This window comes from Pteropus vampyrus, unplaced genomic scaffold (genome assembly GCF_000151845.1).
Source record: "Pteropus vampyrus isolate Shadow unplaced genomic scaffold, Pvam_2.0 Scaffold412, whole genome shotgun sequence".
NCBI lineage: Eukaryota > Metazoa > Chordata > Mammalia > Chiroptera > Pteropodidae > Pteropus > Pteropus vampyrus.
This window is the reverse complement of record NW_011889193.1, coordinates 329,997-335,650: the sequence shown is the minus strand read 5'-3', so window position 1 is coordinate 335,650 and position 5,654 is coordinate 329,997. Positions and strand designations below refer to the sequence as shown.

The 5,654-nt window shown below is 63.5% G+C and overlaps 1 pseudogene; it reads right to left on the bottom strand.

Annotated features, from left to right (window-relative positions):
• Positions 1-1,429: 1,429 nt before the first annotated feature.
• On the bottom strand, positions 1,430-1,548 carry LOC111731954 (annotated as a pseudogene).
• Between the last annotated feature and the right edge of the window lie 4,106 nt (positions 1,549-5,654).

Genomic DNA, 5,654 nt, shown 5'->3' with positions numbered 1-5,654 from the left:
TGCCCGCCCGGCCCAGCGTTCTCCGCCCCGTCTGGTTGGGAGTGCTGGTCCCTGAGAGCTGGGGGGGGGGATGAGGACACTCGGGGGACAGCATGTGGGCCTGGCAGGCTCCTGGGGCGACCGGTCTGACACTCAAGCCCAGTCAAGCTCAGAACCGAAAGACGCCCTCAAAGGCGGCCTGAGGGCCACACATGCGGCCACGGTCTCCACTTTGGCGGGACGTGGCAGTGTCGGCGGAGGAACTCCAGGACGTCCTGAACTCGATGCTACAGAGGAGCGAGTGCTGCCCCACCCCGCCCGCCGGCCCTGGACCCCCGCGGCGGGGCCCCTCAGAGCCCCCCCAGACCCCTTCCCAGGACGGACGCTGCTTGTCCCTGGTAACACAGACGACGCAGGTCAGTGGCCGAAAATTCCCCAAAATGCAGAAACGCCTAATGACAAAGCAGACAGTCACCAGGAATCCTCCGCCCATGAATAACCACCCACGCGCGTGTGTTCATGTTTGTGCATCGTATGGGCAGGTGCATGTGCCCACATGTAATGCAGCTGGCATTAAATTATAGATACAACTTTGTTTTCATGGAGCTGCTTGAGATGTAATTCACCTACTATACGACTCGCTGTAAGGACAGAATCCAGGGGTTCTGGTGTGTTCTCAGAGGCGCTCGGCCATCGCCATAGTGGATTTCGGCACATTGTGTCACCCCAGCAGCAGGCCGGCCCCTGCCCGGCCCCCACGGCCACTCGGCCACCTCCTGTCGCCATGGCTCTGCCCGTTGGCGCCTTCTGCAGAGGCGCTCACGTGACGCGTCCTCCGGGACGTGTGAGGTCCCGCCACGCTGCAGTGTGTCCAGCGCTGCGTCTCATGGCTGGATGGTGTCCCCCAGAGGAACGTACCGCGTTTCGTGTGTCCCTTCCTCCCCTGGTGGACATTTGGGTGGCCACTTTTTGGCTGTCGTGAGTGACGCTACCGTGACCCTCCGTGTACAAAGTGTTTGTGTGGACGCGCGTTTTCATTTCTCTTGGGTCCGCAGCTAAGGGCATCGCTGGGTTACGCAGTAATTCTATATTTGATGTTTCAAGGAACTGCCCGACTGTCTTCCGAAGCGACTTCCACATTTCCAGGAGCAGCGCGTGAGTGTTCGAATTCTCCCGCTGTTTCCAGTCCTCTCTTTTAAATTCAGTTTATGAGCATTTCCCAGGAAATTAAATATGCTTGAGAAACCTGATCCTTAAGGATTGTGTAACAATCCGTCATGTGGCCATGACCTAACCCGGTGGCCACGCCCTTGCACTGGTCATTTATATCATTTTTTAATTGTTGGCATTATAAATAACCTGAAGATAAAAATCTTAATTGGTAATTCTTTGTTTAGGATCCTTAAAACTAGGATAAATAGATGAAAGGATAGTCTCGTTTTTTTTCTGATGCCTACAGCACCCGATATTCCCAGGTGGTCTCCCATCCAAGTACTGACCAGGCCGGACCCTGCTGAGCTTCCGGGATCAGACGAGATTGGGCGCGTTCAGGGGGGCCTGGCCGAAGACGGGAGAAGCTCATTTTTAAGGCTTTTTCATATTTCGCAAATTCCTCTCTCAGAAGGCCATGTCAGTTCCGACTGCCACCAGCCATGTCACCGCCCTCACCGGCCCGGATCTGCCCACACTTGTGGGCTCTCAGCAGAAGAGAGCAGGTTTATCTTATTCTGGTTTTTGTGTGATTTCAGGAAAGGACATCAAATTCCAGAAGCTGAGCCCGATTTCCTGTAAGAACATCATTTCTCTAATGGACGTATCCTTCTAGACACGTGGGCTGATGACAGCTGAGTGTCTGGGCACAGTGCAGCCCTGCCCGGCAGGGGCCTTCTCCCCCGGGGACCCCGGCAGGCCCAGGGACAGGGGCACAGGCTGCCCGGGGAGGGCGGCGACGTTCCCAAAGGGGCTGGGGACGCTATTGTCACCCTAGTCCCGCCCAAGGGGACAAGGTTTTGACACCATTGTCACGTGACCCCCACCATGCCCCCTCTTCAGGCATTCATGGGTGAAAAGTAAACCACCTCCCTCAGAGCCCGCCGTGTCCCCGGACCGTGAGGAGCCTGCCGTGTCCCCGTGCCAGCCCGCAGCCCGCCGTGTCCCCGGCCCGTGTCCCCTGGGTTGGAACACGCTCATGCTGCCCGTTCTCGATGCTCGGCACAGACCAGTGGTGACGGGAAGGTGGAGTTCGATGAATCCAGAGTGTTCTGGGACAAACTGCAGACCTGGACCGTCCGTACCTGGGCAGCGCCTGGCTTGGGTGCAGGGCGGTGGGGACAAGGCGGGATGGAGGGGCTCTGTGGCCGGAGGAGCTGTGCTCAGGATGGCCGGTGGAGGGCCAGGGGCGAGTCCTGGCCTTGGCCCATCTCGGAAGCACTGAGCTGCCCGCCCCGATGGGAAGATGGCAGAGGGACCCTCCAGAGCGCCGCCCGCAGCCGCAGCCCCCCGCCCTCCCGCGCTGGTGCCCGGCCCTCACTGCCCCTGCCCTCCCCCACAGGACCTCTTCCTTCGGTTCGATGCTGACCGGTCGGGCACCATGTCCTCCTACGAGCTGCGGACTGCGCTGAGAGCCGCAGGTAGAGCAGCCTGCAGTGCCGGGTGCTGTCCGGCCGGCCACTCGCCCCTCGTGCCCTGGGGGGAGGCGGCTTCTGACCTGAGTCAGTGCTGCTTCGGGGAGCAGGGCTGTCAGTGACAGAGCCAGGCCTCAGGCCCAGGCCCGTCACGCATGCTGGGGTGCCGAGGAGGCATCCTCCGAGGATGAACGCAGCCGGACCCCGAGGCCCTCAGCCTCTGGCCAGCGTTCCCGGCCAAGGGCAGTCACGAGAGACCTCTCGGTGGCAAGCTGCCGTGCTTCCAAACCTGAAACCTCCGCTTTCGGACGGTGGTGACCACGGCTCCGGGTCCAGGAGGAGCTCAGAGAGCTCATGTCCCTCTGCCACCCGCAGCCCTATTCCTGGCTTTGTCCCCGGCAGACGGAATCCAAACCGGATGGTCTAGTCACAGTTTACACCCGGCTCCCTGCACGAGGCGTGAGGTCCAGATGGCATGGGCTCCAGGTGGCATCCCCAAGCCTCGGCCGTCACGGCCGGGGCAGCCTACATCCTGGACTCGGCTGTCCTCTGCACACGGTCCTCTGAGGGTCACTGCAGCCCTCGGGCCCGCCGAGCTGTGTGGTGCTTACCACAGAGCCTGCTTCACCCACTGTCCCCCAGGCCCCCCAAAACTTGCAACCTGGTTCCCTCCCAGGTAAACCCAGCATCTGGAAACAGTCGGCTCCGAGGTCCGATAAACGGACAGAGGTTCAAAATCGGGGCCACCTGGTCCTTTGTGAGGGAGAAAACCAGACTCGCTGTGAATGAGGACAGAGCCCCAGAGGAGGTTTTGTGAGGGGCTGGAGACCCCGTTGTAGGGCGGGAGGACGGAGTGGGGGACAAAGGGAGCCTTTCAGAGAGGGGCGGTGTGACCCAGTCCTTCCTATCCTGACTTGGGAAAGGCCGGGGAGGGGACGGCCACTGAGCAGACGCCGGGATCCTGGCGTCGCCAGCAGCCAGCCCCACCGCCCAGCCCCCAGACTCCGCTCTGCCCCGAGAGGGGCTCCCCCTCCGTCGGGCTGGGGGCCGAAGGGCGGGAGGCCCCGGTGGACACAAGGCAAGACCCCAGCTTCCCCTGCAAAGCGAGCATGTGGGCTGGCACGAAAGGGGGACAAAGTGACTCCTGAGGACGCTGGTTAGAAACCAGAGCACTAAACCCGGGCTCTGAAAGGTGCCTCCCGCCCCTCAACCCCCCATGGACTGAGGAGGAAGCCAAAGCCCGGAGGAATGAGCGAAGCGCCCCGCCCCAGGCCCCGGCCCGGCCCGGCTGCACCCCGCAGACATGCGATTGCTCGAGCCCCACCACCTGGGGTTACAACACCCTGGAGAGACAGCCCCCTCTTGCGGGGTCACGGCTGAACCCCCTGAGGCCAGCGGCTGAGACCTAGGCCTGGGGCGTGGGGTGCAGAATGGGCAGAGTCCGTCACCCTAAGCTCCCCCGAGCGAAGCTTCCTGAAAAGTCAGCAGGAGCGAGGGCTGATGCTGACATCAGAACCAAGACTGTGAACTCCTTAAACGCAGACGGTACAGCGGGGGCTCCCTGCACACCCCCCAGACACACACAACATGCTGCGTGCAAACCGGGGGCAGGCCCCCACGGGGCTGGCAGCCCTCTGTCCTCAGTTCACCCCTCGCTGACCGGCGCCCTCCAAAGGGGCCCCTTGGGAGTCAGCCATGCGTCCCCTCGGCTTCCCCACAGGCTCCTGCAGCTGACCGTCCTCGGGTACGCGGACGAGGACCTGCAACTGGGCTTCGGTGACTTCCTCAACTGCCCGGTCCGGCTGGAGAACGCAAGCCGTAAGTCACCGCCCGCGAGAAGCCAGGGGGACGCCACGGGGGGCCCTGGGGGGACGCGGTGTGGCCCGCGTGCCCCGCACTGGGAGGAGGACAGTCTCCTCTGCAGCCGGCGCCCACAGTCGGGGAGGGCGCTGGGCCCCCTCCCCCGCCCACATCCGCCTTGGCCTGAGCCCTAGACACTGGCCTGGCGACCTCAAACGAGATGTCACCCCAGGAAAGGACGGAGACCGTGTGGGCGTGGTCCTCAGGGCTTGTGGTTAAGTGCCACGTCCACAGCCCAAGCTGAATGAAGCGTGTCCCGGGCCTGTAACTGGGCCCCGGGGCGGCCGTGGGCATGGCATCTGTGCCCTGCGTGGCTTAACGCTCTGGTGTCCCGGGCTGGAAGCTCCTTAGAGTCTGAACGAGGGGCCTGTCCTTCCCTTCTGCGCTGGGTCCTGCGGCTTCCAGCGCCCCCCTGTGGGCACGCTCCAGACTGCAGATGGCTCCAGGGCGCTTGCGAAGCCAGGCGGGGTCTGCGCCCCTCGTTCCCTGGGGCCGGCGTTCCCTCTGCTCCCGTGACGCTGGGCACACGTGTGGCTGCTTGTCACACGAGCTGCAGGAGGCCAGCCTTGGCGGACCACGAGGCGTGTCGACGGGGGGTGCTGGTGTGAGAGGCAAGAGGGCCTCACGGGGCCTGGGCGTGGGCCAGGTGGCCTCCAGCAGCTGGTGACCTCCTGGGGGTCACCTGATATCAGGAGAGCCGACAGCGCCTCTCCCGCGGCTGCCCTGCCTCCTGCCAGGCGACCCCCGCTTGTCCTTACAGCCGGGAACGCCGGGAAGAAGGGGCTGCTGCGTGTCACCGCCCTCCGGGGCCCTGGCGCCACAGCCCCCTCCCGGGGAACTGTTCCCCCGACCACTTTAAGTTTGCGTTCTGGCAATGCCGAACGAAGTATGAACGCTGCGCGGCCCCCCGCCCCCCGGGGCTGCTCGCTTTCCCACGTGAGAGCCGCTAAGAGACGCGCCTGTGTCCAGCGTGAGCCGGGGGCCGTTCGCACAGCGCACAGAACTCCGGGAAGTCCCCAGCGTCCTGCACGGCCAGCTCTGCGCCGACACCCCCGGCCCTGAGGACCCACTCCCCGCACTCGGCTTCTGGGCCCCGTTTCTGTGGGGTGACAGCCCCTCCCCCTTCCTGGTGGCTTTCAGCTGTGGTCAGAGTTGACTGGCTCCACCACTTTGACTGGGACGAGAGGCTGA